The 13,699-nt window shown below is 41.6% G+C and overlaps 1 long non-coding RNA gene across 1 annotated transcript in view; it reads left to right on the top strand.

Annotated features, from left to right (window-relative positions):
* Positions 1–12,936, top strand: part of LOC128640986 (uncharacterized) — a 43,269-nt gene extending 30,333 nt beyond the window's left edge. Inside the window, exon 3 of the long non-coding RNA XR_008399420.1 lies at positions 11,804–12,936. This is a non-coding gene — a long non-coding RNA (uncharacterized LOC128640986). The remainder of the gene's footprint in view (positions 1–11,803) is intronic.
* The last annotated feature ends 763 nt before the right edge of the window (positions 12,937–13,699 follow it).

Below are 13,699 nucleotides of genomic sequence, written 5' to 3'. Positions count from 1 at the left end.
TTGATCATGTTTCAGGCAACCAAGAGTCCAGGCAGACACCTGCCCCTTCTGTTTAAGAGATTAGTGTCCGTATTCCGGATTCTTACAACACTGTGATCTTCATCCTTGTACAGCCACAGGAGTTTGGGTGCAAAAGTCTATGTATTTAGGCTAGGTGGACAAGGGGGTATATGAAGGAGAGCAGCAGTCCGCCCGCTTATTAACTTTAACAACTTAACTAGGAGCCTGAGAAGTCAATGCAGTAACAATACAACGAGTATAAAACAGGCAATTCAGTTCTTGAACAAAAGCCATCTAAAGGAAATAAGGCCCCTCTGTTAACTTTCACTGCAGAATCTTAGCGAATTATCGAATATTACAATGCCGCGCTCAATCAGGACTGCAATCGGCAGCATCTCTATCCATTTTAACGCGGTCGGGTCGGGCGCAGGTGGGTATTGAGGAGAGAAGGGAAGGGCAAGACAGAATTGGGGAACGTGTTTACAAAGTGGGTGTGGGCCATATCTATATGCACGGGGCTAGTGCACCGTTATGCCTACTACTCTATCTGTGGAAGGTTTGTGGCATTCCACCTCCTTAGCATTAGTTCGTGCATGGGTAACCTCCCCACCCCATAGTAGTGATATCTCTCCAGAGCTAATAGCGTATTCACTTGGTCTATCCATAGTTTCAGAGTGGGAACATTTTGTGTTTTCCACCTTTGTGGTATCAGAATTTTTGCACTATTTATCATTATGTAAAGCAGGGACATTTTGACATCATCTTTAAGGTTTGGTAGATCAAGCAGTAGAAGGGTGCGTGGGTCACGTGGGATTTGAGCGGATAGAGTGTTGTTTATGTGTGCGAAAACTTGGGTCCAAAAAGGATCTAATTTAGGGCAAGCCCACCATATATGCAGAAAATCAGCTGTCTGTCCGCAATCGCGCCAACATTTATTACTAGTATGTTGATAGATTTTTTGTATCCTCTGTGGGGTGAGGTACCACCTGGCCAGAAATTTATAACTCATCTCTAGAATTTTTGCCGAAACAGAGGATTTTTTGTGGTGACAAAATGCCTTTCTCCATTGTTTGCCACTGATTTCTATGCCCATATCCTTGCCCCATTTGTGGCAGTACGCTGGGAGGTCGTCTGGTCCAGTGTTAGATAGTATTCTGTATATAACAGAGATTGTGTGGCGAGGTGTGAAGGGGAGTGAGCACAAAGATTCAAACTCTGTGAGGGGCCTGATGAGACAATTTCTTTGTTTGTGGGAACTAAGATAATGGGTTAATTGTGCGTAGGTAAACCAAGATGAGGGGAACCAGTGTTCTCTCTCATTTATTTCTTGTCGGGATTTAAGTTTTCCGTCTCTAGTGAAGTTTTTCCATGCGTGTGTCGAGATTTTAGGAGTATATTGTTGTGTGTATGGAATGGGAGGAAGGAAGATCAGGGTTATTGAACACTGGAGTGAGGGGGGATGGTTTAGAGGTGATATGAGTGCTAGTTGCTATCAATTTGTCCCATTGAGTAAAAAATTCTAGTATCAGGGGGTAACTACCTATCGCCTTGGGTCTATCTGCGGCCTTAAGCCAGCCAAACCAACCTACATTGGGAGTATCGAGAATTTCCCTGTCTAGTTGTATCCACTGTTTGTGGTTTGAGTTGTGGCACCAGTCTGTGAGTCTTTGCACTAGTGTGGTAAGTCTGTATTTCTCTAGGTTTGGTACTCCCAGTCCTCCCCTGTCTCTGGTCATATATAATGTTTTCTTAGGGATTCTCGGCCTTGTGGAGCCCCATATGAATTGTTCTATGTTTCTTTGTAGGTGCGGGATATAATTTTTGGGCAGAGGGATTGGAAGAGTTTGCAACAAATACAGAATCCTGGGTAGGATATTCATCTTTACTACATGAACTCTACCAATCCATGAAAGTGGTTTATTTTTCCAGCAGGAAAGATCTCTAGTGATGTCTGTTAACAGTTGTTTGTAATTAGTTGAAAATGAGGTCTGAGTGTCTGCAGTCAGATAAATACCCAGATATTTTAGGTGAGAGTTTTGAAATTGAAGTGGACATGTTTCGGACATCTTTGCTACGTCAGAAGCTGGCGTGTTTATGTTTAGTATTTCTGATTTGGTCAAATTAAGGAGAAAATTGGAGTGTTGACCGTATTCCCTGAATTCCTCCATCAATGGGGGTAAGGATTTTTCTGTGTTAGTGATAGATAGGAGAATATCGTCCGCATACATTGCCAATTTGTATTCGGAGTGTGTTGTGCGGATGCCCTGAATAAGGGGATTTAATCTAATTTTTTGTGCTAGAATTTCAATAGACAATGCAAATAATATTGGGGATAATGGGCAGCCCTGCCGAGTACCGTTACTGATGTTAAAAGGTTCTGATAATGTGGAGTTAACTTTAATTCTAGCAGTGGGTTCCGAGTATAAGGAGAAAACTTTAGTGATAAAGGATTGGCCTATGTTAAATTTAGACAGGGCGGCCCTGAGGAAATCCCAGTCCACCCTGTCAAACGCTTTTTCCGCGTCAGTTGAAATTAGTGAAATAGGGATAAGATATCCCTGGGCATATGCGATGAGTTGGGTAATTTTCAGGGTGTTATCCCTTGCCTCTCTATTGGGAATGAAACCGACTTGGTCTGTGGAAATAATTTGATTAAGTAGTGGATTTAATCTATCAGCTAATATTTTGGCAAATATATTGATGTCCGTGTTTAACAGGGAGATGGGGCGAAAATTCTGCGGTGCATTTGTGGGTTTTCCTGGTTTAGGGAGGACAGTGATGTGGGCCTCTAGCATGGTTTTGGGAAACCCATTATTTTCTCCTAGTGTGCCAAACAATTTGTGTAATCTGGGGGCCAAAATCTGGGAGAATTTTTGGTAGTATTTTGTACCAAACCCATCTGGACCCGGACTTTTGCCTGCGGGCAGGTTTTTGATAGCTATTGTATAAAGGCACCAAGTGTGCTGAAACGCGTAGAAGTATCTGTGGATCTATTGTTGTTTGAAACTCACTCATCCCAAGATAGCTGCTAGCTGCTAACCACAGGAGGAATATCACGCAGCATAGTACCTTACGAAACCAGCGGAGAATAAACAGGGCTACATCCGACAGTGAATCGGCTGCGAGTACTTCCGCCGTGCAGGGACAACACCGGCGAGGGAGCGCAGCCAGGTAAGTCTGTCTTAAGCCATATCCATTACACCTCGTTCACAAGGATAATAACATCTACAGAAACATACTGATATATTATCGGACTTGGAATACTGTGATTATTAACAACTTTGAATACAATTATCGTCTCTCACGTAACACACAGCTGCATATATTTTATAACCGGAATAACACTGCACATTTGAAAAAAAAGTTACACTTGAAAAAAGTTACACTTGAAAAAAGTTACAATTGTATTGAGAAGAGTCACTATTTATTTTGGATACAAAATTGCATCACTTAAGTAAAAACTTGACACTGAAGAATTGTCAATTTCTCTCACATCACCCGCAACCTCTTGTGCTAAAAGCATAAGGAGTTCTTGGAACTTTGATATTAATCACTAACAAAACTGGGATTACCAAGAAATAAATTTATGGTTACTGCTAATAAGACTTTTTAACATCTTCACTACCAAGTATTATACTTCACTATTGAGTGCAAAATGTCTTAGCTAATAATTGTTTATCTTCACTATTAAGTGTTAAACATCATAAAATTCTAAACGATATGTCATTTGAAGGCCTACAAGGAATGCTTTGACAAACAACACATTCACTGTGTATATTTCCGATACTGTTGCGAATCATCATTTTTAATTGTAGTTGTGGCCACAACCGTATTTTACTGTATTTTATATATGCAACATGAGGGACTGCTCCTCTGTAAGGCGAGGAACACTCACCTCATCTATGTAGTGGTGTAATTTAGTTTTTTTCTCATTCCCCTCGACATGTGATTGAGGTTGTACTTTAGATATGTTATAAAGTGTTGTGTAATATTTATGGAAGATGTCTGCAATTGTTGAACTGTCTTTTTTCTCAACCCCGGCTGAGTCCTTAACTGCATGGATATATGACTTGAGTTGTTTCCTGCGAATAGTTCTAGCTAGCAGTTTTCCTGACCTATTTCCCTGTTCAAAGTACTTTTGTTTGAGTATGAAGGCTTGTTTCTGGTATTCGTATTGCATATAATTAGTCAGTTCTGCTCTAGCCTCTTTTAATTCTGTAAGAAGTGTATCATTGTTAGGGGTGCGCTTATGGGCTTGCTCTAGTGTATATCTCAACAGTTTTTTAAACAGTTTTTTAAACAGGGCAATGAGCCCAACTTTCATGAATGTGTGATTAACCAATCGTCCTTCTTTCCGCCATTCACTGATTGCAGGATACTGCCCTGGGTGCCACACCAGACTAGTATTAGTGAGTATTACCCTTTCACCTCATACCAAGTCTGTACCAATCTGAGTGTCACCCAGTGCAACACACCAAGCAGCAAATACAAAGTAGCAAACACTAACAATAAAACCCATCAGTATTTTCAACAGTGCTCTCAACTCCAATTGACTAACTGCACCATCTCTCAGTCAGGGTCAACCTGCATTGCTTCTCTACAAGTGTTACCAGGCCTTTCCCGGGACTCTCCCAAAAAGGCTTGGGGCTCAGAAGGTGAGTCAAAAAACTTGGGGCCATTGTCAGTTAATAGTTTCAACCTTGCCGGGTATAGTAAGTATACCTTTCGGCCTTCCCTATTCAGGGAGGAGCATATCGCAGAAAATTCCCTCCTTTTCTTCATCAGTTCTGCAGAGTAATCCTGGAAAAGCAGGAGTTTAGTATTTTCAAACATCAGGGAGGGATGTCTGCGATACGCTCGGAGTACCTGCACCTTGACTTGAAAGTGTAGAAATTTAATCATTACCTGCCTAGGGGGCTGCCCTTCTCTAGGATTCTGTCTTTCTGGGCCCACTCTGTGTGCTCTTTCTACACTGCCCCTCATGGTACCTGTTGCTATGCCTAGCAAAGATGAGAGGTCATGCTCAATAAAGTGTATTATTTCAGATGGTTTAACTGACTCTGGTAGGCCCACCAGGTGAACATTATTTCGCCTAGACCTATTTTCTAGGTCTTCCAGGCGCTGATATAAGATTTGGTTCTGGTGTGTTAGGTCCTCAACCTTTCTTGTATGTGTAACATTAAAGTCCTCTAGCTCTGAAACCCTTTCCTCCACCTCATTAAAGCGAGCTGTGATCTGCTTAACCTCACCAGCTAGTGTGTCTACACCTTTCTGAATGTTGTCCATCTTGGTCATAAACAGCGAAGTGAGCTGTTGTACTATGGCATGTGATTCAGTGGATTCAGGCACAATATCAGTGTTTTTCGGTGTGTTGGTAGATGCATTATCTGCAGTATTTTTCTGTCTTTTCTCACCTGTCTTACCCCTACCAGACATTTTAGAAGATTCTAGAAATCTATCCATATAAAGTGTGGTAATTATCACATAGGTGTCTCTGAAAAATTGTTGCGTAGCTTAAGGGTAGCGTTGTCAAGATTGCCTAATCCCAGACAGCGAGGGAGCTACCAGTATTATGTATCCTGAGGGAGAAAAAGACTGTGAGTGCCCAAGTAAAAAGTTATTACTTCACATATGCCAGTGGACACCACTCTTAGACACCTCTGGGGCCCTCCTCCCCCAAAAGACCTATGGCGTTAGTGCTCTAAGGATACAGGCGGTGTTCAGGCCTATATAGACCGTCCCCTCTGCAAGTACTAACCACCTCAAGCCCCTTCAATCCTGCTTATATTATTATGTTTCCCATTCCCACAGTTACTTTCAAAATTGGCACATACAATTAAATGCGGTTCACAGAATGCCCCCTGCAAAAGACTGGGAAACGGTTCTACTTAGTATGACCGTGATGGCCTAATTATACTTTGTTTGTGGGTGTGCAATCATATAAAAAATGTTATAAAAGAGCATGCAAACAAAACAATGAAGCTCTCAAACAATTGCAATTTTACTTATAAGAGCCTTATTCAGCACAGTTCGTCAGTGTCAGTGTTATCACCGTCTCCAGGGTCGCCACAGGCTAGAGACAAATTCAGCTCAGTCAGGAGAGATCAAACATAGGGCTCTAGGTAGGTTCACACTGCTCTGTGATCCACTCCTCTGAGTATACAGTGTCCTAGGGAAGAGAGAGCCCAATGTCCCTCCAGTGAATCTAGGCTGCCTATATGTGAGGCAAGAGCTGATTAGTTCAGGCAAGCTGTGTCTTTTCAATTCTGTTGGGGCCTGTGCAGATGTTAGTGGGGAAAACTATAGCTGCAGCCTGCCTGTGTGATATGTCTTCAGCTCTGTGAAAGCAGTTATTGAGGCTGCCAGCCAAAAAGGTATCATCCGCCCTGCAACCTCACCACCCGCTGTTGCTGCAACAAGTCTTGCGGTTACTGCTCCCAGAGAAAACCGGCCCGTTATGTTATGTAGAGTTCCCACACAATCTGTAAAACCTGAGTCTCACACACGTGGCCCTATTATCTATACGTGTGCTCACCTTCCGTCCAGGCCTCTAGGATCCAGTGCTGCAACAAGATGAGCCAAATGGTAGGCGAGAGCAGCCCGAAGCCAGTGGGGACCCAGGTCGGTCACACAAATGGGTATATTAGTATAGGCTACCAGTCACCACACTGAGTCTTTGCAGCTTCTCTCTCTGCTGCACAGTGCACTCCGCTCCATGTGGCTGTGAGGGGTATGGTTACGCTCACCTCTGTCCTGAGCGTCTTGTGCAGTGCCTCTGCTCAGGCGGTGAGTAGTGTGCTCCGCTATAATCCGATCACCGTGAGCGATTGTCTCACCGGCTGCCAGGCCCCAATCTGTCCCAGTACAGTGCTGTGCCCCGATCGGCGATAGCGGCAAGGAGGAGGCCAAGATGGCCGCCGGCTGTTCAGCTCCGTCACACCGCACCTTCAGTGCTGAAATCAGGGCTTCGGTGGGGAACAAAGTTGGTGCCGTTCTGCTCTTAGATTGCCCAGACACGATCCCTGTCAAGGGCTAAGGAGCACGGGCTTCAGTTTTTGGTGTAAAATACCTCTGATTCGTGAAGTATTCACGGAGCTCTGCAGCGATGCTGCTTCTGTCTAGCCTGCCCACCGGAAGTCCCCTCCTATACAGTATATTTTAATATACCTCTATGATTACCTGTTTCTCAGACTTTGCTTAGCTGCACTGAGAATGCCCATTATCTCAGTGTTTTTTTACAATCTTACATTTTAGGCAATTAGTGCTGGTTCCTGCATAACCAGTATCATTCTCCATGGGAGTGAGTACAATGTTATCTATATGGCACACATGAACTTAGAGGTTGTAAAGTATATTAATATAACATTGTTGGTTGTGCAAAGCGGGGCCATACTGTATATAACATCTCCTGTGTATACTACTTTTTTGTTTTGGATATATTTTTCCTTTCCTTAACCCCTTCACTACTGGGAATTTTAGATAAAAACTTTAATGCAATACAAAAATGAAAGTTAAAGAAGTTTATATTTAAGTAAAGAATAACTGCTTATTGCTCATCAGCCTGTGAAGCCACAGTTACTCAAGATAACAGGCACCTGAAGGGAAAAGACTGGCCCTGACATAGCTTACAGACACAACTAAGCAATGAGTGGCAGGGCAGGGCTGGACCTTCATCATGCGCAAATAATAATGCTGGTCACTGGGCGGGGTAAGGCAACAGAGCATGCAATTTTAAACAACTTTCCATTTTACTTCTATTATAAAATTTGCTCCATTTTCTTATCTCTTATGAATGCACTTCTGGGTGGTAGCTGAATACATCAGGTGACAAGAAGCATATGAATGCTTCTCCAAGCCTACTTAAGTATGCTTTTCAACAAACGATACAATGACAGCAAAGCAAATTAGATAATAGAAGTAAACTGGAAAGTTGTTAAAATTGTATGCTCTATTTAAATCATGAAACTTTTAAAGGGTCATAATACCCAAATGTTTAAACACTTGAAAGTGATGCAACATAGCTGTAAAAAGCTGACGAGAAAATATCACCTGAGCATCTCTATGTAAAAAAGAAAGATATTTTACCTCAAAAGTTCCTCAGTAGCCACATCTCATTGTAAAGGATTTCTAAGCAGCATTTTAGTATGTCTGTCCTGCTGTTCATTTCTTCATTTTTTTTTTTTTACCTGCAGCCCAGCTGCAGCTGAGTATAACTTTTTTACACAGAACTTACTCTGCTGAGCTGAGGAGATTGGGAGGTAAAATGTATTCCTTTTTTATATAGAGATGTTCAGGTGATATTTTCCTGTCAGCTTTTTACAGTTATACTGCATCAGTTTCAAATGATTTAGCATATGAGTATTATGTCCCTTTAAGGAACATGGAATACAAAAGTTTTCCTTCATTGATAGATCATTTCATTTTAAACAACATTCGAATTTACTTATCTAATTTGCTGCATTTCTTGGTATCCTTTGTTAGAAAGCATACCAATGTATGCTCAGGAGCAGCAATGCATTACTGGGAGCTAACTGCTGATTGGTGGCTGTTCATATATGCTTCTTGTCACTGGCTCCCTCTAGTGTTTAGCTAACACCTATTAGTGCCTCGCTGCTTCATCAAAAGATACCAAGAGAATGAAGCAACTTTTATAATATAATTAAATTGGAAAGTTGTTTAAAATTGCATGTTCTATCTGAATCATGAAATAAAATATTTGGGTTTCATGCTCTTTTAATTTTGACTTTAATACTACTTTAATGCTAGGCAATAATTGCATCATTGAACGTGTTGCATTTCTTATGCAGCCTAATATGTTTTTACAATTTAGCAAACATTAATCCCTGCAGCTAAGCACAACTCGTGTTTCTAAATCAAATCACGTACAACTAAACCATGTGATCAAGCACGTCATTCTAAAGCTACTGAATAAATAACATCCCATCTCATAAATTGTTTCCTTCTCACCACACCCTCTCCCGCAGCAACTAATTAAACAGATTTTTATGTGTACCAGCTGACTAGTGCCAATTATATATAATTTTCACATGCTTTCTTTCATTAATGCGCTCTTTGTGTTCATTCTACCTTGAATTTATTCTACACTTGTTTTATTAATCTTCTTTTATTAAATTATGTTATTTTAAAAACCATATACAGATATAAAAACTGTTATAAAAACTGCTTGGGACCGGATAAGTTTTGTATTTCAGGATAGTCTGGATTTCTGAATATTTGTATAAAATAGGACAACTTGTAGTGGGGAAAGGACTAAGTGCAAACAACAATATCCTTATGTCATTTACAGCATATTTACATATCAACCTAAAGGTAGTTTTATATCATGTTTAATACTTTTGTATATATAGTACCATCACAATCAGAAAGGTAATAGTTATTGTTTTAAATCAATATAAACTTTCATTTGCATTTTAGAACACAAAAAAAAATATAAACTATAGCAGACAGAGAAGATTGTGACTTAGTGGCGGGAAAGCAATTTTCATTTTTAATAATTTTATTTTTAATTTTTTTAAATGAAAAGTTTGAATTTCAGAATAATTCTGGACTTCGGAATTCCGAATTTGGGGATTGTTACCTGTACTTCATGACATGTTTCCATTTTTTTTAACCCTTTCATGAAAACAATCAGAACAAAACAGATAACAAAATATGGGGGTCTATTCTTATCATGTGTTGCAACATATGGATTTAACAGGATTTTTATGTATTTTAAAATTTTGTTGTTACGGTCCATCAAAAATATTTTTTTTAATGGTTTTCCATTTTTTAAAAATCTGACAGATATATCCACACATATTTTGCATTCAGAGAATTTAATAACAGTATTCCAATCCATAAAAAAAAAACACTTAAAGGGATAGAAAAAGTCAAAATTAGGGGCGCGATCAAATATACGGCACAGGTTTCGGCGCAAGCGTGGGAACCTGTGCCTCCCATAATTTCACCTTGCACATTGGGGTATTACATATACTGCGCCATTAGATGCTAAACTGGCGTAAGTAGGACAAACTGGCGATCTTCTGAAATGTGCGCAAATACACATTTTAGTCGTCGCAAGTAACTTACGCCAGTATTTTGTCCACGGAAAGTCTCAATAAAGAGTAGTTTTATGTAAATTAGGCTAACACTCGTAAAAATGAACCGCAACTTCATATAAAAATGCGACACATATTTACACTATTCAAAATTCATATATAAACCCATGCGCAGCTGCCATTTTCTTCAGTGTGTTTGGATGATTCGTTGAGCTACAGCCCACTACACTGGAGTGGAGGATTAGTCAGAGTAGAGAGAGAGGCGCAAACAGAGGAGTTAGTTAGGTCGCATTGTTGTTTGATTAAGCTTGTACACTTACACATATTTTTACATATTGCACACATTTTGCATACATATATATACAAATAAACCACACTTTTTTTTCTAACACCTCACACATTTTATTTGAATTTTACAGTGTGATAGGCTGAGTGTTTGGTTGTGATTGTGTGTGATTGAACTGGGAGTTAGTGTGAGTGTGTGTAGTGTGATTTAGTGTGAGGATGGCAGGGAGAGGTAGGGCGGAGGGGAGGAGGGGAGAGGAGTGGCAGGGAGAGGAGTATTGTAGAGGACAGGAGGAGCAGTGGGGTCCCCGTCAGGGAGTAAGTGGAGTGGGGAGAGGGAGAGCTAGAAGGGATGATGGGCGAAGAGATGCCTGACAGCCCCAGAGACCAGGCACATCTAGGAGAGGGACAAAGGGTGCACATGGGGACAGAAGGGGGGAGGAGGGAGAGGATAGGGAGGAACCCACACCAGGGACATCACAGGTTGCAAGCCAGGTGTCCATGGAGGATGAGAGGCTGAGATGTCCCAACTTCTCATTTGATGAAAATGTTGCCCTAGTCCAGGCCATCATGGACAATTACAGTGCCCTCTTTGGGCAGGTGAAGGGCAAAGGCAGTGCCAAAAGGCAAAAAACGGCATGGTTGGCGGTAGAGGATGCCGTCAACAGTGTGGCCCCGCAGAGGAGGACTGTTGGGGGCCTTAAAAAGTGGTGCAATGACTGCAAGAGGCGAGAAAGAAAAGATGGTGCAGGAAGCTATGCACCAGAGGGGAACAGGCGATGGTCCATCCCTGGACATAGAATATAACACCTGGCAGGAGATGATACGCAGGTCCCTGAGTATCACAGCAGTCCATGGACTTCCAGGGGCTTGTGACTCAGGGGCTGCAACCACAGCACATCATGTTGGCGAGTAACATCCCACACACCAGTATTATATGTATTTGAGATATAACATCCTTTAATATCACACATTCAGGTACACATTGAGGAGCATGGTATTTGGCCTACTAACAAAAACATCTACAATTATATTTGACATTAATGCTACTTAACACAATGCAATTCATGATATGAGGTGGAATAGTGCAATACTAACATGTCTCAGAGTAACACAGGCCACAAGCCACATGTATAGTTTTCAGTAAATGGACACTATAGCCATCACAATACTTTTAGCTCAAGAAAGCAGGTTCTGTGCCTACATCAGGCTAAAGTAAATGTTGTGACCATAGTGTCACACATTTTTTCCATCATTGACATGTACACATAACTATTGTATGAAACACATACCTGTATACTGTGCATATTAAAATCCCTCATAGCACAAATCACAATGTGCACATGCATGTTTGACATGAGAATCAGTATAGTCCCTAGCATGTATCAATGTACATTGTATGCCCACATGGACATATATCTGACTGTACTAATCCCTCTCATCATTTGACTCCTCCACAGAACCTCCTGTCACGAGGATACAAACAGGCATGCCGCCACCACCACCACCACCAGTCACAGGCATGCAGCCACCACCACCAGTCTTCAGGCACCCACATGAACAGTATGCTCCCAGGCATGAGCAAGGTTGGATTGCTTCAGTTGAGGACCCGGGAGTGATGCCACCACCATTGCCATATGACCCCTGGCAAGATTCCTGGCCAGAGGAATATTCTTCTTTTGGCTTTGAGGGGGAGCCTCAAAGCCACAAAGGGTCCATGTATTTATCTCCCCAACACAATCTCAGGGCAGTCATGGCTTTTACCCACAGACTATGTCACAAGAAGTGACAACTGGTCACACAATGGTCATCAGTGGGACTATCAATCCACCCTGAGAGCTCCACCATCCTCATCACTTGGGAGAGCTCCACCATCCTCATCACTTGGGAGAGCTCCACCATCCTCATCACTTGGGAGAGCTCCACCATCTGCAGATGAAAATATAGCTGAAAGTACTCAAGCACCAGCAGATGCAGCTGAACCTGCCCCCCCCCCCCCGAAAAAGCAGATGCAGCTGAACCTGCCCCACCAGAAACAGCAGATGCAGCTGAACCTGCCCCAACAGAAACAGCAGATGCAGCTGAACCTGCACCTCAAGCACCTAGAAGCCCTGCTGCTCAAGAGCCTATGGATGCATTGTATTCTCCCCTGGGTGAGGAATACATTGCACTCCAGAGGATGCTCATAACAAGCTCCAAGAGCAGACAAAGAGGCCAAGAGAGGTTCCACAGGAGCCAAGAGAGGTTCTTCAGGAGCCAAGAGAGGTTACACAAACATAGCATAGAGCTGCAGAGGGACATGGCAGCATCATTAAGTGAAAGTGTTCAAAACCAGTCACAGATGATGCAAATTCTGTCTGATATGCAGATGCAGATGGACAATAGATGGCAAGAACAAAATCAGCTCTTGGGTGTGTTGGTTGAGCACTTTACACACCAGCAGGACACTGCCTCCAGCCTATCATCTGTGGCCATCACACCAGCAGAAACATCAGAATCTTCTCAAACCAGGAGAACAAAGCAATCCACTACAGTCAGCTCCCTCATCCAAGAAGCCAAAAAAGAAATAAATATTCTTATAGTTCACCATAAATCTTGTCCTCTGTTATTTACCATATAATTGTCATCCACATCCATGTGAGGTGTGTTTTAGTACACTAATATTGTTAAAACATATAATATGACCTGTGTGGAAATGGCAAAAAAGGTAATATTATCATGTTTATGACATATTCATGTTCTATAAACCACATCACATAGTTGTGTATGAAGGGTACATATAGTAATATTCACCTATAAGATGTAAATCAAGGTTTCTCACATCCAATATAAATTGACACATGGGTATATATATAAATAATAATGTATTTACAGAAGGTGTGAACATAAGTTATAAACATCCATTTTCATTCTTCTTAATGATAGTCAATAAATCATAGTGACCTAAACATGAATTAAACAAATGAGACATTTTCAGTAATTAGGGTGGTTAAGGGAAGGGGGGTGGGATGTAGTAGTTTCACTTACATGCAGTGGAAATCCGCAGTATGTAATTCTGCAAGACATGATATATACACATGCAATGGTTGGTGAGGTACAGTCAAACATCATAATACATGTGAATGTTACGGTTTACTGTACTTATGAACAAGTAACTTACAGGTGAAGTATTCACGGATGACAAAGTCCCTCACTTCATTCCCCCTCAGTGTCCCCCTGTCCACATCCTCAGGTACAGGAACCAGCTGCTGATCTTGGTCTGGTTCTATGTCCCCCAATATACGTGTGTCCACAGCAATGTTATGTAGAATACAACATGCATTGACAATGGAACACACTTTGTTGGGGTTATACTG

This window comes from Bombina bombina, chromosome 1 (genome assembly GCF_027579735.1).
Source record: "Bombina bombina isolate aBomBom1 chromosome 1, aBomBom1.pri, whole genome shotgun sequence".
Classification (NCBI taxonomy): Eukaryota; Metazoa; Chordata; class Amphibia; order Anura; family Bombinatoridae; genus Bombina; species Bombina bombina.
Note: the sequence above shows the minus strand (reverse complement) of the source record. Positions and strands in the feature narration are given on the sequence as shown.